This window comes from Camelus ferus, chromosome 7 (assembly GCF_009834535.1).
Source record: "Camelus ferus isolate YT-003-E chromosome 7, BCGSAC_Cfer_1.0, whole genome shotgun sequence".
In the NCBI taxonomy this organism is placed as follows: Eukaryota; Metazoa; Chordata; class Mammalia; order Artiodactyla; family Camelidae; genus Camelus; species Camelus ferus.
The window spans coordinates 70,572,121-70,596,411 of NC_045702.1; the positions used below are offsets into that span (position 1 = coordinate 70,572,121).

General features: G+C 35.0%; 1 protein-coding gene across 2 annotated transcripts in view; it reads left to right on the top strand.

Annotated features, from left to right (window-relative positions):
- Positions 1–24,291, top strand: part of HGF (hepatocyte growth factor) — a 103,659-nt gene that overhangs the window by 9,085 nt on the left and 70,283 nt on the right. The window lies entirely within an intron of this gene.

The window sequence follows — 24,291 nt, forward strand, 5'->3', positions numbered from 1 at the left end:
TTACTATTTACATGGGGGAATTAAATGAATGATCCACTTTACCACAAGACAGATGAACCATGGAAAGAGAGAACTGGAGGGTATGACAAAGAGGGTGGTCACTGGGGAGAGGATGCTGCAGGGCTACAGGGAAAATGGACATGACTAAAATGATCAGTAAGTTCCTTACCCTCGGGATGATTATACAGTTAGTTCTATTACTTTGTAGACAAATTCATTTTATTGTCATATAAATTAATATTCTATGTCCATTTAAATTTTTATTTTATTTTGCTTTTTTTTTTTTTTTTTTTGCTTATTGTATGGTTCTATAACATGCTTTCTTAAATAACAGAGGTACAAAAGAAAATATCCCAGGGATTTCTACTGATCTTATGCATGGATGGAAAGCATCATAATTCACAGGACACACAGTAATATGTTCCTCCCTATTTCAGTTTATGTACTTTGCTCCAAATAGTCAACATGAAACTAAAATAATTCTTTAAGCTATAGGTAAGTCTTAAATGGTTCATGAACAGACTCTTTTATTTAAAAAAAAATCAAATACATAGATTGCTTCCTTTTATCAGAAAACTCACTCGTTGCCCCATTTCCATTAAAAAAATTCTAAAATGGAAAATTTCTATACAAGAATTTATTTAAATTTGTCACCAAAATTTATATGCTTCTATTTTACCCTCTAGTTAAGTATGCCCACATTTTATCAATTACAGAGATATATGCAGAATATTTTATGAGAGACACTATGGAATTGTAAAAAAGTGTTCTGGACTTTGAATCAGGAAAACAGATTTCTAGCTCATGTTTGGCAGTAACTGGCTGTGCACACTGCAGCAAGTCATTCAGTCATCTGGGCTTCAGCATCCTAAACAATGGAGTGCATGGTGAAATTACATAATTTCTAACTCTTCATGCTTTAATATTCTAATGAGTCTATTCTTTTTTTCCCCTCACCTCACTAGGGAGTCACAGTGATGAGGAATGATGGAGAAACACCTTAAACTGTAAAGGTTTATTTATCTCCTTTAAACAAGTTTAAATACAAATAAGACAGATATCATGATCTTCAGAAGAAATTCCTCTCCTCTCCTCTTCTCTCTCTCTCTCTTCCCGTCTCTCTCTTTGAGAGAGAGAGAGAGAGTTCTATCTATAAACCTTAGGCATTGAATAAATTCACTGTGTGTGTGTTCTTTGGTAGACTGGTAACTATTAAGTTAATGTGACATTTCCTTCTTATTTTTCTTTTCAGAGAAAAGAATTAAAATTAAACATTATAGCCCTTATTATTTAATTCTCTGCAACTGCATAAAATGGTTTACAAATGAGATTAGTATGTATTTGAAAGAGAAATTTGCAGGTTAACCTTCTTGATATTAGTTAATTGCAACCTTCTGTGAATCTATGGTAACCTTATTTCCAGGGTTAGAGCCAGTTTTTTGCATTAGTTCTTCCAAAGGGACCACATGTCAAATATCCTTGGAACAGGGTACAATTTAAATTACTGGTGGTCTACTAGTTATTTTCAGACTAGGAGAACAAACACCAGATGTATTATAGACAGACTTTAAAGGGCATTACAAAGAGAAGGGGTAGGGGGGTGGTCTATGTCTCAAATTGTGGGATCCACCCATTTTTGATCAATGTAATAATCTCATTGTAGAAGAATTCAATTCATATTCATCACCATCTTTGAAATGATTCCATGAATGAAGACTCTGTGTGTAAAACAACCTCATATAAGCAAGACATAATTCACTCTTGATTCCTGGGACGTGACTTGGAATTTGCATGCCTGATTTACACAGAGGAATTGATGATGTACAGTGTGTCAAATCTTACTTGAGGTTACTTGGTAGTGTCCTGTAGTTTTGTTTCAAAATAAAAATGTTTACTAATTCAAGAAACAGTTTAGAACAAACATGTACAAAATAAATCTGCTTAATAAAGATGAAATAAATTTTAAAGCCCAAATCATTTTGCTTCTCTATAGGCAAGGTTTTCCTGGGGATTTTGCTGATATTTTTCAGCTTCACTTATAACTCTTTTTCCATTTTTGTTTCCTGATCTCCAACTATACTCTCCTTTCACGGTGACACTGACACTCAGCATAGCTATTAAACATGACTTTGTTAACTGCTCAATGAGGCCTGGTGTGAATTGAATGGCCACCGTCGCCAGCTGTGCAAAGCCTTTGATCTTTATTTACATTTTGATTTCATGTATTGGTGCTGGTGGTGGAGATTTTCTAACCAGCACTGTTTTAATGGATTTAAAATTCCATACAAAGATTCTTTTTAGCCATTATCCAATTAAACTTTTCAACATAAGGCTATAACACAATGACGTAAAAAACTACCACATATTTTTCTCAAACATAGAGAAATATACACACTACATTTTAAGGTAAACATATTTCCTACTGAGATTTGACTATTTTCTAATCTACATCTATATTTCCATTGAGAGTAATTTAAATTTCTTATCATTTGTACTATCTCATGTGCTTCACTGAACAATGTGCATTATACAATTAACTTGAAAATATTTGCATTTTTATGAAATAAAGAAATAAAGAAAAAAAAAGAAAAAAAAAAGAAATAAAGTTCCTTAAAATATTATTTATGGTGATCAGGATCAATTGGGGAATTTTATTAAAGTATCTATCTATTTGTTAATACATATATTTTAAAACTTTTAAAAATCAGAAGCAGAGGTTCTAGAATGAATTTCATAGGCATGGTTAAAATGTTAGCATTTAAATCTGGAAATTTTAAAGATTCTCATGATTTTTGATTTAGCAAAGCATACATATACTTGCAATCAATATTTATAGATCACTTTATACATCTATCTCTATCTTATATGGAATCAAAGACTTATACGAAGCCAAAGAATATTTGGAAGCAAATGATATTCTCTTAGACATAAATCACATTTCAGAACATATAATCTACAATACTTAAATATGTTTCTTAATATAAAAATTACTGTTTTAGAAGATGAGATATTGAATCCAGAATTGTTTACAATAACTCTAGAAACAGCCAAATCTACAGTAACTCTGTTTGTCACCTAACAGAATATCTTGAATGATTTCATCTGATACAATTATTTGCCACTAAAGGTTCTGCAAGTATAAGTATTCCTTCTTATCCTTTGAAAGAGTACCATATGGCACCTTCGTTAACATTTTAAGTGGATCAGCACTGTTCACTGAAATGTGGACTTAAAGCTTTCCCAAAGAAGAATGGGTTTGTTCAAATATAATTGACACATCTTTCCTCCTAAGAACGGCCTTCCAGTGGGCACTCTCTCAATGGTTATTGCTTCTCCTGCTGTTTGTCTTTAGTGAATACTAATATCTGAATTTGTAAAAGTTGATTAATGCCCTGAGTTTCTGTTGTTGTTGTTTGTTTTACATATTATCAGTGACATAGACAATAATTATCCCAATTTGCAGACAAGGAAATAAAACTCAAAATACTGTGTCCAAGCAGATTGTGGATGAATCACACACATTAGGGACATTGTCAGTGGGCTTCCTGGAATTGAGATGTGGGTTGAACAAACTTCTCAATTCGAGACAGTAACTCAGCAGTTCTACAGATCTACACCTCAGAAATTAGCAGAAAACTTACAAAAATATACTCTTATTTATTTCCAAAACACTTCACATTTGTTTTTTATGTTGAAAATGTTGTGTTAATCTAGTATGTGCTTCCAACTGACAATACAAGACTGATTAATAATGTCCTCGCCATCAAGGAGCTAAGAGCCTATAGTGAGAGAGCCATATGACAAGTATGGTAACCAGCTCGTTGTACAAATGAGGGGGGAAGAGCTGCTGTCGGTAAAAACAGAGAAGATAATTCAGTGCAGGTGTTGGGTTGTAAGACAGGATGATGCAGAATAAGCAGGAGGTAGAAAACTGGGGAAGTATGTTCCAGGCAGAGGGGACACTCCCTGGACACTTCTGGGTAAAGCACAAGGTACATTTATAAAGCTTGCCAGTAGTTCTGCTGTCATTTCTCTGGGTGGAGAAATTTGCCATGAAATGAAACTGGATATTTTGATTAGAGCTGGGTTGGGTTCCCCACCAAGCCGTGCACACACAGATCTAATAGCAGACTAGACTTACGAGAACTGAATTAACAGAGAGACCACCATCTAGATCTCAGACCGGCCACTGAGTGATACACACATGGAGTTGATACAAATATCCCCACAAAGACTTTGAAAAAGGAACTGACACTGAAGGCTGATCAGAGCTTGTGGCCTGAACCCAATCAGGTTTTACCCACTAAAGCTAAAATACCAACATTCACAACAATTCCTCAGGCAAAGAAATAACAAGATCATATTTTGAGATCATTCTGGTGTAGGATAAATTCGAGGATAGATAATGGAGACAATGGAGAAATGCAGAACATTATTAGAGAAGTATATGAAAGAAATGATGAGAATGTAAACTAAGTAGTAAAGAAAAGAAAAGTAATAAAGATTATTTGAAAAAAAATGTATAAACAGGTAGGTATTGGGGACTGATTCAAGTGAAGAAAGTAAAAAAAGAATAAGAAGTTAAAATGATGGCTGTTTCTTCCTTAAGAAATTCCCACTAACAGAGATAAGAAGGGGAGGCACTTAGGGTGGGTGGAGAAGATAATGCAGTCTTGTTTGGACATTAGGAGGACTTTCAAAATATCTACATAGATGGTGCTCAGTAGGTGTCAACTCAAATCTATGTCTCCGGAAGAGGTAGGGATGTGACATAAAGTACTGTAGCTAATGAGGATTATACAGGAAACAAAAATTTAATTCTTATGACAATAATCATGTGTTAATAATAATAAACAAAACCATCTGTCTTAGATTAAGTTCCACAGAGGCAGATTCTGAGACAAGAATACAGGTATGAGTGATTTATTAAGGAGGCACTCCAGAGAGAGTGAAAAGAAAAAAAAAAAAAAGGGAGAAGCAGGACAGGGAAGGAGAATTAGCCAAACAAAGAGCAGCTCAGGCAAAAGCCTTGCAGAGGGTGGCTTCTGCCCGATGCTGCAGATTGACTCTGAAGTCTGGGATGTGCCTCAGGATTGTTCCCCCAGGCAAAGGAGTTTGGGACTCTTCAGGACTGCTTACCGTTCCAGAGAAAAACATTCCCAAGTCCTTGCAGTCATCTGCAGAAGAGTCACAAGGGTTGGATGTTGAAAGTGAAATCACACAGTGGATGGGTGCACAGGAAGGGTGCACACTGGGTAGGACGGCAACATCGTCCACCACTGTGGAAACCCGGTGGTTCATTAGAATTCGTTTCTAGAATATCACGCACTATTTCATGTGGGGAGGGAGCATGAAGTGGCCGAAAAACTGCAGTAGGAATGACAAGACTTGGCTTTTAGCCTCATCTCAGTCCAATGCAATGCGACGTGGCAAGTTCCTTGGTCTCCTTACACTATAGTTTCCTAATCTGTTAAATCGACAAAATAACATTGGCCTTTCTACTTGGAAAGTAATTTGGTGTAGTGAAAAAAAATAAAATAAACCTAAGCTGAAGAATCTTTTCCCAAAGTTCATTTTTTGGAATGTTATGACTCTTAAAAAAATAATCTTTAATAAACTATATAAACGCTAAGTTTTACGATCAAGACTTCTCCCTAATATATACCAACAATGCAAGAGTGATTTACGGACTGGGGAGAAATCAGCTTTATCAGTAATGATTAAAATGTTTCTCTGGAACATTAACTCCAATTGTTCAAATTCAGAAGAAAGGAAATTTCTGCCATCAAACAGCTAAGAACATCGTGAAAACAAAGGCAGCATTCTATTATTCTTCTCATGGTTAAAAGTTCTTTTCACAGTTTCAATTCTGTTCATCCATCTTTTATGGATGGGCATTATCTAGATTTATAGCCACTAATAGTATGATTTTAGGACACTATTTAACATCTCTGTGTCACAGTTTACTCATCTACAAAATGGGAGGTAATATGTATTTCATTGGTTGTGTGAAATATTACATGGGAAAAATGCTTTGAGCAATTTCTAGCACATAAAAAGAGCTCTGTAGTTGCTGGCTGACATATACATATGTGTGTATATATGTATATATATGCATACGTTTGTGTATACACATATATGCATATGCATGCCATATCACATAGATCATATTTGCATATATGTACACACATATAGATATATATAATAAAATATATATAATTTTTTGCATACTAGAGGATTACAACTGTTTAGGACCATAGAAGGGGTCCAATAAACATATGTTAAATGAGTGGCTTAACTCTGTCCTATGATTCTTTGGCTTCTAAAAAACAGGAGAATAACTGAAGAATTAAAAATTTTCTCTCTTCTATTCTGCCTGCAATACTGCACACTATATATTGACCCTGGGGAAATTTACTTACTTTTGTGATTGCAAATGCATTCAATGGTGTAAACTATTTATACAGCTTATTTCCTTTAAAAGAGGGTTTAATAATTTGCTTTTATCTCGCATGTCACATATGGGATGACATAGTTAACATCTCAGTTACTAATAAAGTCGCTTTTTTTTAATGCATAAGATGATGTTGGACCAATAGCCAACATATTTAGCTAACAAGGTTTCTGTAAGAATGTCAACCAAATTAGAAAAATGTACAAGATTTAAAAATTTACTTAAACATGATTAAAAGGAGAAGTCCTTTTAAGACACATCAATTGTATGTTATTTATGACATTTTGTAAATGTCATAATGTTTTCTGCTTGGTAGGAGATAAGGTTTTGCTTAGCATTTCCTGGTTCACTAGACTACAGTAATAAAGCACACAGCAGAACTGGTGGTCCAGTTCCTACACTGAGAGTAGTTGGTTGTGTATGTCTCTGAAAGCATTCAAGTTATACATTTGTTTCTAGACCAATTAAATTCTGCCACCTATAAATACTTTACAAAATCCCCTAGAACCTTGGACAATACTTTATTCATAAAACAGAACAGAATAGCTAAAGGCAGGATGAAATAGTGTTGATATTAGGTCTATCATGAGAAAATGCTTGCAACAAGGAAGGAGCCATGGCGGGAAACGCAGCTGGACTGCATCACCTTCTGCTCATCCAACTTGACCATGGGTGACCAGGGATTTCAAAGCCAATGTTCTTTTCATTAGTGCCTTATTTCCCTACATCCCTGGCTCACTGTTCAGTCTAATATACTTTCTGCTTAGCCAGTTCCATTCAGGATTTTCTAGTTCCCTCCCATTTGGCTGCAGCAATGCATTCTTGTGAATGGGTGACATTCTGAAAAGTTTCCATTTTTCTCTTTGGGAAAGAATGTGGAACATAGACCTATTCTAATTTTTATTCAACAGAATTCCATTTAGTATTATTTTCCTGGGAAATAATTATAATACTGATAATAATAATGGTAGTGGCTGTATTGAGTATTTAATATATGCCAGTCACTGTGCTAAACATTGTACATTTATTATTTTATTTCACACTTAAAACAACCATTATAGGTAAATACTAGTATTATTACCATTTTATAGAAGAATAGAATGAAGCATAGAGATGTTAAGTAGCTTGCTTACAGGCCATGGCAACTAAGTGGCAGAGCCAGGATTCTAGTCTTCTAAAGCTGACTCCAAAGAATGGGCACTCGTGATAAGTTTCTTAAAAGATGTAGATAATTATCTCATGAGCTTCTTGGGATTTATGAGAAAATCATGCAATGAGTAAGTAATAAACAAAAATTATACAATTAAATTCTGTATTTTTAGTAGTTATCACAGACAAGCAGGTGAAATCAAAATATAAATCTTCAGGGAAGATGGTCAGGCTTTTACATTTTTAGAAAAAAAAATAAGAAGAAAAGAAGAAAATTGAGAATTGAAGGTAGAAGCATTGGAAGGGAAGAACAAGTCAGAGGAAAAAAGGAGGAAGCATTTCAAAGACATCAAGAAAACACCCTGGCCCCTTCTGAGGGGCTGAAGTACCCACAGTAGAGAGAGATGCATGAACACTTTCTTCTAGCCCAGTGGCTTTCGAGTGCCCTCCTGGACTCTCCGATTCTTGGAGTCCAGTGGCCCCATGCCTGCTTCAACTGAACAGCTCTGCATTTATCTGCACATATGTGTATATGGATGTACATTCTGGCAGACAGACAGCAAGCTTAATCTGGCCTCACAGCTTGTCTCTTTGCCCTAAATCCTTTTTCTTGAAAAGTTAATACCCACAGTGACAACTTATATCTCTTTTTGGTTTACAGTTCACATGAATGGCTTCCATGGCATCATATCCTTTCATCTTTCTTACAATCTGGAGCATAATAGCTGTTCAGTAAATAAATTTAAAAAAAAAAGAAAAAGAAAACCGAAAGGAAACCTATAGTAGGTAATAGCAGAGACTCCTGCTTTCTTGTTCCCCAAGAATAAGATTGCTAAACTTTCAAAATTTTATTTTCCATTATTGTCTTTCTTCCCCCAGATTAGATCTGAAAATAAAGAAATGTACTGGGAGTTTCTTTCTCCCTGCCTGTAATTATTTCCTCCAATCAGGATGTAGATAAAGGGTGGCCAACACTGTCAATCACCCTCTAACCTCCTTTGAAACTCCTTGATTATGGGCAAGTGCTTTGCATGTAATCACTTCAATTACTCAGTGAAACGTCCTGTGTTCCTTCTGCTGTGTTTTGAATTTGGGTATTTAAAGAGACTTTGCTTCTTTTTCCTTACATTCTTTAAAAGGTATATTTGGAAGAAACAGAACAAAATGGCTTTTAAGTATGACCACACATCTAGTTGTCCAAAATAGCTTATCCAGCCTGGAGGGTCCCTAGGATTGGAGCAGACAATTAGGATGACAGAAGCATCAGAATGAGGGGCTTTTTCCTGAGGGTTAATGTGAAACTGCAGATTCCAGGGAGATCGCAAGCTGGGAACTTGGTAGCAGGCTGTTGCATTTGAAACCGTTCATTTTGTCAGAAATTCCTCTGGCATGAGGTTCTGGGGTTACTTTATGGGCGATACACTTCTCTGGCCTTGAACTTGGTTAAAAAAAAAAAAAAGTAAAAACAAAACAAAGCAAAACCAAAAACAAATAAAGCAACCACAGCAAAAGATCCTCTTTGCTGGACCTCCCAGTGCAGAGAATGATAGCTTGAAAAGAAGATTCTCTCTTGATCTTTGAGGACTACGATCTGCTCCATGATATTATAGTCGGTCTCTTGGCAAACTCTGCAGAGGAAGCTGCCAGGCTCCTGATCTTGAGAGGTGGTGTGGGGTTTGTAGGACTAGGCAAGGACTCCCTTCACAATCAGCTCAGTGATTGTAATCCTTTTGGAATAACCAGTCCCTCAAACCACACGGTGCCAGAGGTCACAGATTTCCCCATGTGAAACTCTGTACCCTTAGAAACTCAATCAGGAGAAATGTGATGAACTTCAGATTCAGTACTATATCCTCCTATTTGAAAACTTACTCAAGACTGTATCAGATCACTTGAAAATAAATACATTTGATTAAGTACCTACCATGTTCTAGGAACTGGGCTAGGCACTAGTGATACTGAGTTGAATGAGATCTGGCTTTACCTACAAGAGACCACAGTTTAATGGAGAAATTTCTCCTGATGGGGATTAGAATCCTCCTTCTACCTTGCACTGGGCTCAGGCCTTCATTCCCAAGGGACTATTTCTGGTGGCGCAAGAATCAAATGATACTTGAACTGCTAAAACGCTGTTTTCAATGACAGTTTCTGACTCCTATAACCAATTCTAGACAAAATCTATAGGCTGCACATCCCAAAGTCCTAATTTCCATTTGCTTGCTGTGAGACAGCTGAAAGCAGAAGAACTCTGAATTTTTCATTTAGCGGCCAAAGATAAGAGAAAAATTTAAGTAGGGAGAGATGTGGATTTGAATCAGTTGGTAACATTGGGAAGATAAGAGAAAAAAAGCAAAAAAAAAAAAAAAAAAAAGACAAAATATTTTCCTCGGTAGTTTCTAAATTAATTCTTTCAATTCCATACTCAAAAGGGACAACGTTACTTAACCCTTATTAAATATTTTTCAGGTTTTCTGGTGTGATAACTTATCTTAACTCTTTACAAAAGTCTTGTGAAGTAAGTATACCATTTTTATTTTGTGAATTTTCTTTTCATAAAATGAAGAAACTGAGATTAAAGTAAGTTGTCCCATTTCTGAGGCCATAGCTAGTAAGTGGTGAGTCACATTTTAAATTTGTTTGCCTCTTTCCAAAACCCAGGCTAATTCTTCTAGATGTGTACATAATTACTATCTCTATCTTACAGATGAGAAATTCTGCTTTAAGTAAGTCAGGGAACTAGTCGAGGCTGACATATCCAGGGAAGTAAGAAGCGGATAGGAGAGCATGGCAAAACAATATTGGCTGATGCTTCCTGAAAAGAAAGGACGTGAGTGTCAGCTAATTCAGGATTCTGAACCTGATTACCAAAAACATTAAAGGTAAAAGGGCTAGCAAGTTTACAGAAGAAGTTAATGTGGTGGTTTTTCAAACTGACTCGGAGTTGATAGACAAATATTTATTGAAATGACCAGAAGGTAATTAAGATAATTGAGAGGGTAGGTCTGGTGACAGGCCTATTCTGGAACTACAGCTTTAAAATTATACCTGCTGTTCCCTCTGCCTGGAATTCCCTGTCCCAGATTTTCCAGAACTATTTCTTTTTCATACTCTGGTCTTAATTCTCTTGTCGCCTCTCCCACTCAGCCTTCCCTAGATCACTCTAAATTTTCCATTCCTACCTGCCCTACCGCTCTTACACATCACCGTGTTTTACGTTCTCCTAGCAGTTATTATTGTCTGAAATAATCTTGGTCATTATTTACTTGTTTGCTGTCTTTTCCCACTAAAGTATCATTTCCAGGTGAACAGGGATCTTTGCTTATCTTGTTCACCATTGTATCTACAGAGCCTAGAACTATTATTGGCAGAAAGTTGGCAGTCAGTAAATTTTTATAAGAAAAAAAAAAAAGGCAAAGAAAGAAAGACTATATGTAGACAGCTGAACTGAAATGTATGTCAATCTCTGAGTTAAATATTGAGGTTTCATATTTTACTGATGTATATTACTTGTCATTAAGGAGTTATGCCATGACAATAAAGCAGTTTTCTAAGAGAAGACGTTTAGGCATAAGAACGGAATGAAGGACTAAACACTGGATAGCAGCCAAAGATATGGTGTGTGGGACAAAACTGATGGAGTGAAAAAGAAAACATAGTAAGAGTATGATACTGTAATGTCATGGAACCCAAGTGAGAAACGTGTTGTAGTGAACATTTGTGATAGAGGATAAAACATTAATTGTATTTACTGATTAAGTTCAGAGATAATAAAAAACATGTGGGACCTACTTAGATAACTTATTAACTCTACTTTCAGTTTTTCAGTCCTATTCAAAGTTAAGTAATATGTTAAAAATTTACAGTATTTTTGCTTTTGGCCCCAAACATTCCTGAAATGTTTCTGTGGTGATGTTTTACATACAAATCTGCATGTGCTTTTTGAATCATATTTATATAGTATAATAAATATATAATAACAATCCAAAAATATAATACTACATGCTACATCTGAACAATTAAGTGGAATTATCCTTCTCTATCTCAAAACACATTATTTGGCCTGTTACATATTATCATTTTCCTCTGAAATCAGTGGCCCTATTTGGAATGTAACATTAGTGGTAGTTCAATAGCTGGAAAAGATTAGCAAGAATGAAAACAATATTTCTCTTGGCAGAAAATTAAAATTACATTTTAATTATAACCACTTAAATTTTATTTTAGTGAAATTTATACTCAATCTGTAACTCATGGGGTAGGGTAACTGTGTACTTAATAGTTTAGTCTCCAAATTTGTTTGAGTTTTGACTATTTTTATCTTGAATGTCTTTGTTGTTATATATTCAATGAGAGGTTAAAAAAATTGACTTCTCTTTGTTTTTATTTCAGGAATTAAAGTAAAATAAAGAATTTATAAAACAGTTCTGTCTTTTTAAGAAGTCATTTTCCTTTCTGTCATTAACAACAATCACTTTAAATTACAGATCCATCCAGAAAATTCATATTCTCTATTTACATGATTAGATCCTATACACATTTTTAACCATAGGAGCAGAAAATTAGGTTCATTATGAACACAGTTAATGTATCACATTAGTAAGGCCCTGGGGAATTTTTACCCCATTAAAATTATTTTTCATTCTTAAATATTTTTCCATTCTTGACTTATTAAATTTTCAAATGGATTTGACTTTGAAAAATCTTACACTTCCAGAAATCCTTACTGAATAGTTATTAAAATCTTTGTAAACAAAAGCAAAGAGTAATCTCTCTGTATGCATTTTGAGTAAGTGACTGTATGTTTATACATGTGCATTCATTTTTCATTAACATTTTCTTAATTTATTAATACAAAATTAAGAATTTTAAAATATATTTCTATAAATATTATGAAAGACTTCTTATCCATTTTTTTATTGTTTATTTTGAAATATCCAGTCTAATGTTCTATGCCTGAAGTCCACTAATACAGGGGGAATTTACCAAATTCTGTATAAATTCAAGATACAGATGAAAACAAATGTAAGGAATCAGCATATATGACAGGATTATCTACTTAATATGCCTATCTTCATCTTTCTCCCTCATTTTCATGACACATTTACTTCTGTAAGATTTTGATTACATCTGCCAGAATGAACATAACTCTGGCTGCAGTAAATCTGTTTTAGAACTTTGTTTCGAAAGAAGCAAAAAAAAAAAAAAAAAAAAAAAAAAAGGAATGTAAGCGTATGATAGATAAATACCAAAGGAACTCATTATTTCACCAGTTAGTTGCAACCTGCTTTGCTCGGCTGCTTGACTTTCAAGAGGTTATTTTTCTTACTCATTTTATACTTTATTCTGAAATAGGATTTTTTCTCCTGCAGGCATTCTGCCAAACCTTAATAAATTTAGTGAGGTCTGACAAGTCTGTTTATATTTTTGTGAACTATGAAGATCAGGGGTTCCTGGAGTAGATGTGAAAGAGTGTGAAGTGTCATTTGGTTAATTTAAAACACATTATTGGACAGTTATTCTTGATCCTAATGGTATCATAATTAAATTTAATTTCAGTTAATAAACAAGATTTTTAGTTTTAAATGTAACTAAATATTTCAAAGGCTTTTCCTTGTGATTTATGGATACTTTTTGTATAGTTTTTATTTTTATGTTCCAAACAACTTTTGCTAAATGATACGCATTTTTCCTAATTATGGTGGATTTCAGTTTTAAAAAATAGAAATATTCTGTGACCAAATATTTATCTGTAAATATTACATAATCAAATCATATGTAAATATATGAGCTGATATGACCTTATGAGTTAAAGAATGGATTACATGGGAAAATAACACTATAAAATTACTGCATTTATGAGGATTTATTATGTGGGAATAGTTTTACTACATTGTTCTAATACTGCTATAAAATACATTTATGTTCATTTTATATTCTATTGTTTCTAAATATCCACGAAGTATGTGGATATTCACAAGGCTGCTTAAAGAAGGGATACCACCGTGACGAAAACGTGGACAAGGAAAGTTTGCATATGGATAGAAACGGTATGCTTCGGTCCTCATAGCACACACCTTGGTGGGTTGTTATGAGGATTAAATGATACAGTGTTACATAAAATTCTTTCCCAGTTCTGGACATAAAATAGACTGTCAATAGGTGGCAGATTCTGCATTATAAGAATTAAATCCAATTGACATCTCTTTAGTTTTTAAGAACTCATGAATACAGTTAATCTGAGTTTCACTGTATGAACTGGATCATGTTTACGGTGTTCCCTTCACCTCTGGACTTGGTGATTTGAACTCAAGTAGATGCTGAAGTAATTGTGTGAAAGCACAGGAAAGAGATGCACCACTTAAAGAAGCAGTACACATCTTTATGTGTTTGAATGGCAGTAGTCTTAACATCCTTTGGCTCCAGGAGGCAGAGTCAGGACCAAATACATGAAAGGGATAACGTGATAGACTTCAGATCAATATGAAGGAGCACTGTCCAACAGTACAAACGCTCAACAACAGAGAGAGTTACCTAAAAATGATGGTGGATTTCTTTTCTTTGAAGAAATAAGAGAGGATGACTGATTAGGAATTGAAAGTTTCACTTGGAGCAGTGGGTAAATAGGGTTTTGGAATTAATATTTTATTTCAATATCCAAGAAACTTATAACCACTAATAGGGTTCAGAAAAAATCGGAAGCTAATAAATGTACACAGGGACTGGGGCAGTCATGAGTAATGATTAAGAAAAGCAACTAATCTACACTGCCACCTATCAGATGGGAGACATCAGTTACATTATTAATGGACAGATTTCTCCCTTTTCCATTTGCAATTCAAGTTCAAATTAGAGGAAACCCTCTCTCCTTTGTCCTTAGACTACTGTGCAGTATTTACCACGCCCCCCTTGTTTTGAGAGGGGCTAGTAGTGTAGGCTTCAGAAGCCGAATGTTTGGGTATCAATCCTGTATTTGCTATATACTAGCCATAAAACTCAGAACTTCATCTTCAGGATGGGAGATAATATGTCTGTTGTGATGATTTAAAAAGTATTTTAAAAGTATGAAATATGGTATGTGTTTTGAATAGCATGCCAATAAATGTCTATTATTATTTATGATCTGGAGTTAATGCATTTAAATTATTTACTGCAAAATAATGAGAGAGATAACCTGGTGATTTCCCATGCACATTTCTTAAATTAATGAAAGTAGTATTTCTAGTTATTTTTAAATTAGAAAATACAGTGAAAATAATAAGGATGCAGAAACTGGAAATGGATGAATATCACTGACAAGCCATCATCATGATGGAAAACTAGGACAGGTTAGGAAGAAAGGAAGAGAATAAACCCAGTTCTACTTGCTTACTCAACAGTTTAAAAATCACAGGAAATTGTATTATATATAATACAAAGAATGGAAACATAAAATTAAATATAAAAATTCATGACATAATATAATTTATCACTAGTGGCGCTCTCAGGTTATCGTTGTTAGGCTTATTGGTAGAAGATAATTTGTCCTTTGGATGGGGATCATGTCTCCTATTCCTTTGTATGACCTCATATCTATTAGTACATTGGGCACTCAAAGATTATTGATGTCATTTCCTAGCAGGTGCAAGAATTGGAGTAGGTTTTAACATATGATTTATGTTTGTAATAAGATGTGTAAATACAACAGTCATCCAAGAAACAGTAAATGGGCCAATGAGGTTGGGGGGCATAAAAATACTCCCGATTACCCACTTTACACCCACAGGTCCTAGAGGATGTAGCCAGGACTTTTAGCAAAACCCATCTGTGTTTGACAGACTTTGTATAATTCCTATAACTATTTTTCTGCTTCTTTTAAATAAATTATTTGGCTTTTTCCTTGCACTGCTACATCAATTTTTCAGTTACATTCTGCACGAGAACTTTGGATTTACTTCCCAGAGGAGGCTCCGGGAAATCTTAGGGTATCAGATAAACTTAGACTGGAGGAATGCCAGACATACACAAGAGTCTCCAACAAGGATAATACCAGTTGTAAAATCCTCCTTCCTTAGGAATCTGAATAGATAAAGGAAAAGACAGTTTTGCAACTTCCCCTTTCAAAGATACAGATCTCTGTCTTTCAAAACAGCACTATTGTTTGCTAATCTTCCTGCAGCGTCAAGTGTGATTTTTGTGCTTTCTCCTGATTACTTGAATAAACAGCACATTGCAAAATCGTTCTCTCAGAGAGCAGTTACCGCATTGTTGCACAGGGCAAGGCAGAAACCACTATGAGTTTAAGATTGCCCTCACAAACTAGTCAGTACAAACGTTTCTTTTCTTTCCTTTTCTTTTTCTTTAACTTTCTTATTATATCACTAAATCAAGATTTCTTAAATCCTTACTAAGTGAATACTTACTAAGTGAAAGTATCTTTCCAAATTACCTTCTCAAAGCTAATTTGGAAAGATAAGGAAATATAAGGCTTAACTCCTACCTTTAAAGAGTTTACAAACTACTCAGAGAGGTAAGACATACACATATGTATTGGTTTTTACTGTTGTAACCAATTACAATTGGTGGCTTAAACAATACACATTTATTATCCTTGTTAGTGTAGGTCAAAAGTTTGACATCGGTTTCACCAGGTTAAAATCAAGATGACAGCAGGGCAGTGTTCCTTCTGGAGGCTCTACGAATCTGTTTCCTTGCCTTTTTCAGCTTCAAGAGACTACCCTCATTCCTTAGCTTGTGTCCCCTTTCCTTTACCTTCAAAGTCAGCAATTTGCATTTCCCTGACCCTTCATCAGTCATCATGGGTGTCTCTTTCTGAAAGAGCTGGTCATGAGACAGGGTCCACTTTGATAACCCAGGATAATCCTTAAACCTTAATCACATATGCAATGTCCCTTTTGCTATGTATTTTCATTGGATTGAGGGATGAGGACACAAACATTTTTGAGAGCAACTCTTCTGCCTACTACAACATATAAAATCACCATGGTATCTTTAGCATCTAGCAGACTGCTCCATAAACGTTTTGAATCAATGAATGAATAGGAAGATACATAAAGCAATATATTAAAGATATAAGGAAAGTATGTTTCAGCTTTTGCAAATAGAAAGCACTTGTATATAAATATAGGGCTTGGCTATGGCTAAAGAAGTATCTAATTATTTGAAGGCAAAAGATTTCATGTCAAAAGATTCAATTATATTAATCTAGGGATTATTAAAAGTATGTGCTTATATCATTAGATGTTGTTAAATTACCAAAAGTAAATTCTAATGTTGATGCACATAAATATTTCCTAAGTTTTACTATTACAAATCATGTATTATTAAGATGATATTTATTAGAGGAGAAATTAACCTCAACAGAGCATCAGTGGACATAGATCTTGGGTTTTGTCTTAAATAAGTGTCTAAAGATTTGTATCAGACAATATGGGACCTTGGAGAGTTCTACAAAAGTAAAACTTTGCTTTCAGATTAAATTTCTTTTTTTGTAAATGGTCAGACTCTGGGGTCACTTAAAAATCTAGTGGTCTAGTAAATGGTAAACTGACTTTCCTTAGAGGAGTTTATGGTAGTTTTGACCAACAGATTTATTCACGTACTGTTACGCGTGTCTGTGCATATGGGTGCCCGTGTGCATAAAGGTAAATGGTGAATTTATTACAATTTTGTCATGCTGTTTGAAGACAAACATCACACATTTTGTATATCTAAGGTGAAAATTCATAAAGCCCTATGTAGAGTCTAAATAGATCCTGGTAGTGACTAAGATATTCTACACACTGCTGTAGGCTCTAACTGCGAAGGTGGACAATGTCTATTCAATCATTTGCTCTATAGACTTGAATATACAATGAGTGGGTAGCTTGAATTACTTGAACATAGGAAAAAAGCAGTTAATCTTTTAGCATTGAGAAATGGTGTCAATAAGAATATTTTGGATACAGCATGCTGGTTTTAGTATCTTTTTTACTGATTTAGTGAAACAGAACACACATACTGTTAGTTCTTTGATGCTGTATTTCCTTTAAGGAAGTTCAAGAAAATTACTTTAATGACATCTATCCAAGCAAGATGCCAATGCAAAGTTGAGGATGTCCAAAACTGTTTACATTTAAAATTAACAAATTATTTTACTTATACTTAACTTTCAGTAACATTATTTTATAATATGGAATTCTGTGGGTTTTTTTTCGGTTTCCCTAGATTAGTTAATACACATGGATGTGTATGAAAAGCTTAAATTCATATTTTAGTACCACTTAAAATTTATTGCAAAATATTAATAGACACTTTGAATTAAATAACTGTTAAATACTAGGGCGTTCCCTAATATCATATACCAAGAGCATATCTTTACTCTGCATTTTAATTCAGGTACTTTCTGTTTGAGATATTAAATGACAAAGAGCATCTTAAATGTTTCAGTACCAACAAAGACAATAATACCTACAACTATACTGCACTCCTAAATATATCCCATGTGCTTTGTATGACTGTTCTCTAACCATGACTATGACAAATAAGTATAAAATACATATAATTATAAATAATTATTACAACCCTTATTATAATCACTTTGCCAATGAGTTAAGTGAATTAATTTGTCTGCGTTCTCCCAATTAGTAAGTGGTATAATTAGGACATGACCTAGTTGGTCTCGACTTTGCACTCTTTGCATACATTAAGAAAGAATTAAATAAATACATCACAAGAAATGTTAATTCATAGGGATTAAAACTATATATTGTACAGAAATCCTGAATTACAAATTAAGCAAGACATAATGTTTTCTTCTGATAAATAAAATTGGCTGTTGCAAAATAACCATAATTTGAAATAGCACTTTGGAGAGTTAGGAAGTTGTTTCTGAGCAAAAAGAGAGAAAGAAAGAAAAAAAAAAAAACTAGTAAAAATATGAGTACATCTTTAAACATAAGAAATGTTAGGATCAATATATTGATTTAGGGGTAGATAGAATGGCTAAAAAATATTTCCTTTTAAAATAGGAGGTTGTAACCTCTCATTCGTAAACAGTAAAACATAAACGTTTAAGATAGCTGCAATCTGCTCTTCTCCATTGTGGGTGTTCTGCTACGTGTTACCACCTATTCAATGTATGAGGTAAAATTCTGCTTTAGAGTTTCAGGGCGAGAACAATTGGCTCCTTTCAGAGTTATTTTCTGCATTCAAGCTTAGATTAAAACATTCAGCAGCAAACTTAATCTGTCCTTTAGCTTGGCATTTTACACAATTTTGCTATTTCCCCCTAACATTATTGTGAATTGTAAAAGTATATAAATTTAGCAAGATTAAAAAATTGATGAATATAGATAGTTTCAGGAACCATGAATCTGCGTCCTCAGATTCAGCACCACATGGTCAGGGAAAAGAGATGTTTCTGAGGTCCCACGGCTCTATAAAGTCACCAAGGGGCCAGTGAGTGCCAACACTCCCCAAGCTGACAGGGGCGGGAAGCCGGCCAGGACGCCACCGCTGAGAGTAGGGCATCCCAGGTCCCCGGAGCAGGAGCTCGAGGGCACACTTCTTGACCAACCTGACCCATATTGCCTCATGAACAAACTAGATACAACTTCAGTCATTAAAAAAGGTTACCAAGGTTACTATGTTATATGGGAATGTGCTGTCATAGCATTAGTTAAAGAGCTCTTTAAGGAATCCAGAAGAAGGGCCCATAAACCAGATGAGCCGTGCACAGCACAGCACATTATAAGGACACAAATATCACCGCCCCGCCCCACCCCACACACATACACAACCACACAAAAGCAGCGCTCCACCAGGGGAAGCCTTTTTCTCTCAAGTTTGAAAGGTAATTCCTGGCACTGAGTGCCATCTGGTAAACGGAGTTGCCCTCAGATATCCCCAAGACCACAATAAACATGCAACATGTACATATAATAAAAGGGAAACCTCAATTTTATTACGTAGCTTTTAAGATGTAAATGGATTAAACAGTTGCTTTGAAAAGCACCTTACTGTGAATATTTTACTTTTCTTACACTAATGATTTTATCATCCTTGGATTCTAAACTCAGAGAAAAGACATGGATTCCCCAAATTCATACATTTTACTAATATGCCAGTGTCCAACTTACCAGGTGTGGAATGCTTAGGCTTTATAAGTCTGGGGCACTCCAGATTTAACAAAGCAGCCAACACCTGGAAATACATAAAAGCTGGCCTCTAAGCGCAAGGTGATGCGTGTTAGTTAACTAGGCCCCCTGGATTGAGAGAATGGCCCCTTGTGGCTCAGGAAAGAAAACTGAAAATGCAGCATCACAGAGTTGTTTTAGCTCAGATTTCCTGTTCTCAATGCCTATCTTCTCTTTACTCCCCAAAGGCAAGGAACAGCTCTAGTCATGACCGTCCTTTCGGTTTTAAAAGATTTTTTTTTAATGCACTATGCTATTGCTTTATAGACACTAATGAACTGCGTGAAGGAAAATGATTTCTGCTTAAGTTTATATGGTACATTTCTAGAGAAAAAAATAACCCTGCTCTCTTACACACGTGACAATTCCTAGCTTGTGACGACGTCCTTTAACTGTTACTGTCTTTTACCTGGATGTTGCCTTGTGGTCTCACCAGAAATTCTGCAACAGATTTCCTGGGAGTGTGGCAAAGTCAGGGGTGAAGGCTGACTCCATGATTTGACTGAGTTAACATTACTCTTTTTAGTGGTTAATCAATGTTGAATTACTTTTTAAAACAACTTTACATCTATAATGTATTCTAAAGTCCTGCTAGTTGTTTTCAATTAGGTCTTTTAAAAAAAATGTTATAGACAAGGGCTTGCTACATTTCCAGAGACCTTATACTTGAATGTATGGACTGCATCACATTTCTTAGTAGACAGGTGTTTTGTTAAAAAAAAAAATCTATTGAGAAAACTTTTCCTCATGACGAACTTCTTGGTGCTTGTGTCTGTCGTGTGTGCCTGACATACCCTCTAAACAATGAGTTGTCTTCTGTCAGTTACTTTATGTTCAAGGGCCAAAGTAACTGGGGTCCTGTTATCCTTGTTTTAGCTATGTAAAATACTAATAGAAAGAAAGTGGGGGGATTTGAGAGTAAATGTCACCAATGTACAGATTATTTTTAGTAGCCTCTTTTTCTTACGTCTTGAGCAGTCACCGTCTTGCTCTATCTCTCTACTTGAGCCTCTGATCACATTTAAAAAATATTTATGCCAATCACCTTAGACTAGATCAACATTATCTAATAGAACTTCCAGAAAATATTCTATATCTGCACTGTCCACCATGGGAGCCACTAGCCACACACATTTTACTGTTAAGTGTTTGAAACATGGCTAGTGCAACTTTGAATGTTTGGTTTTAATTTTACTTAAGTTTGTATTTACATAGCCACAAGTGGCTTGTGCTACCACACTGACAGCACACGGCAAGGTTTTAACACGGCGATTTTACCCCGTCCTGAAGAATTTTTGAAACAAATGTGGCATCATGTCTGCTTTTATCTTACTTTATGATTCTGCTTCACTTATTTAAAAATGTTTTCTATCTGATCCAAAGTTTTAGCTGAACTATAACTAAGTGTTAGATGTGAGACATACTTTTAAATTTTGTTTTCTGAAAAGCTATTACCCAATAACGATTTTTTTTTAGCCCTGGAACATATATTCTTTCTTCATTAGGAACTCCTCTTAAAGACAACTGTGTTTCAGTCTGTTTGGGCTGCCACAAAAAAATACCACAGAGTGGGTGGCTGATAAAGAGCAGAAACTTATTTCCCACAATTCTGGAGAGTGGAAGTTCAAGATCAAGGCATCAGCAGATTCAGTGTCTAGTGAAGACCTGCTTTCTGGTTCTAGATGATGCCAGAAGATATACTTCTTCCTGTGTCCTCATATGGTGGAAGAGGCAAAGAATCTCTCTGGAGCCTCTTCTTTTATAAAGGCACTAATCCCATTCTCAAAATACCTCCCAAACACCTGAGCTTCTAATACTATCATCTTTGGGGGTTAGGATTCCACTATTTGAATTCTGGGGGAGACACAAATATTCAGATGATAGCACTTTGGGTATAATTCTAGGCAAACTAATGGGTTGACCAACATTTTATGGAAATGCTCCGAAAAGAACTGTACTGACAAAAGGAAATGAATACAAATCGTAATGAATTTTGCCGTATTTCCTACATTAAAGTCAACACAAGTATTTAGTGGTGAGGCCTATAGATGAAACATTACCATTTAGAGGGTGGAACTGATAAGGAGAAAAGAATAAGATACGGTTGCATGGGAAAGGTAAGCCACATCAAAGATTGCACAGGTGCTTCTTTCTTAGCTGTGGCAGGTAAGAATTGTATAGAAATATAGTGACCACTTAAGAATTCAGAATAAGTAGAATAATCAAAATTTAGAACTAGAAAGACTGTTGGAAATCTCTCAATCTAGATCTCTGGCAATGTGGGATAGTATTTGATAGCAGTGACTTGACACCTGGACAGCTGTGGCTTAGAATCATACATTATTAGCAGCTTAACTAAACTGAGTTACTTATCCCTAAATCTTACTTTCCTCATCTGTAAATCGGAGACAATAATAATACATACCTTTTATACATGTGTAACTTTTTTTCAGGGTGGGTGGGTAAGTGAGATAATACATTTGAAATGTTTAGCAAAGTACCTGGCACATAGTGTCTCACTGCAGTGGTAGGGAAAGTGAGGTTTAGGGAGATTAATGAACTTTCTCAATTAGTGACTGGGTTTTGAAACCAAGCATATGACTAAAGTGAGTCTACAGGAGTAGTAGCAGCAAACAGAATGACACCGTATATGTGCCAGTCACTCAGTAAATGGAATGACTAGTCCAAGAGCACAGAACTTATTAATGGTCCGCAGAGCACAAAGTCCTATCAGCGTTTATACGTATTCTGATAGATAGATAGATAGATAGATAGATAGATAGATAGATAGATAGACAGACAGACAGACAGACAGACACATCATTTGTGCTTGAGAAACATGGGGCTTTTGAAGATAAGGATTTTTTTTCTGGATCCAAGTGCAGGTTTTTTAAAAACTACAATAACATACATTTTCCTGTTCAATCAATCTAGTTTACACGGAATACCAGATAACTTAAACTTACGAAAGATTTAAAATGATATATGAGCAATAAGTATCCATCCTGAATTTAAGCTATTACATAAATTGTACCATTCAAAGTACTGTCCTTACAAGAGTTTCTGTTTTCTTAAAAATTTTTCAAAAACATTTTTGGGGGTTTATATGGGTTCATACAATTGAACACCTAAGGAGTATAAAGGTAATAGCAGAGCATGGGGAAAACATCATTATTATAATTTGAAAAGAACAAAGAGAATGTGTTATTAAAACAAAGTGAAATAATGGCACAATTCATTATTCGATTTGTCTATTTCATTATAGTTCGGGGAGATTTTAACTTGTTTATACATTGGTTTATTTTGTAAATTATTACTGATCATCTCCTATGTGTTTGATCTCAGGCTGATTTTAAGGATTATAATCTTGTTCAAAAGACATGTGGTTCTTCTTATGAGGCTTACAGAAATCTAGTCAATCCTAGCGGCTGTGAACAACTCTGTTTGACTCTCCCATTATTCCTTTGGGATCTTCGGCAAGTGATTTGAGAATAAAAAAAATTTACTTAAGTTTCCTCAATTATAAAATAGGAATTGTAATAATTCTGTTTACTACAGGTTTACTATAGGATTAAATAAGAATCATTTTAAGAGTAATTGGCACAATGCTTAGCATACACTAAAAACTCAATGCATATTAGCTGTCATTTCAATATAGAAAAACCAAATAACCAGTCAAAATAGAAATATAAATAAATAATTCAAAACAGGGTTAAGCACTTACTGTATTTAATATGACAATAAAAATCATGAAAATGTGTGACCTATTAAATAAGTTTCTTCAATTTCCTAACAGTGCCCTCAATCTCTTACCCACGATAGATTTTCTCCCATGCCTATAATGATGATTGCAATTATGCTTACAGCCCTGATTCTGCTTTCTCTGAAGGAGATAAAACAAATAGAAAGACTTGTTTCCTTCATTCTTTACCTACTGGAGTTTACCTACAGGAAAATCTAGCTTCTTTAAAGAAGTTTGAGTCCCTAGTAAAGCCCAGGAGATACCATGGGGTAGAATCACAGTCAGGCAATACCCTGAAATTGAGATTTTCTAGTAAGTTTAATAGAAAGTAAAAAGGAAAGTAAAATGGATACTTGGGACACCAGTGAGAGGCTGACAAATGATTTTTAAGTTTGCTTGGTTTCGTTTTTGTAAGGAGAAAATGATCAGAGAAGGATTAACAAATAGGAAAAAGTAAGATGCAGGGGATTCCTCAAATGTAGTTCTCTTAATCGCTAGTTTCTCTAGCTATCGCCCAACTTTGCGTTCTTTCTGGAGGGGGCGGGGTTTGAACTGGAGGATGAGGAGTGAGAGCTGTGCGTGGAGGGAAGGCTGTTCTGTGGATGGCTTTGATTTTGCCCTCTGTACAGCTGTACACTGATCCAGGGCACTTGTTCCACATTATGCCCACTCTCCGTGTGTGGACAGAGATGCTGATCCTACTTGTACCCATTTCACAGATCTCAGGGGCAACCATATCCCCAAATCCATTAAAAATAAAGCGAGCCTTATGT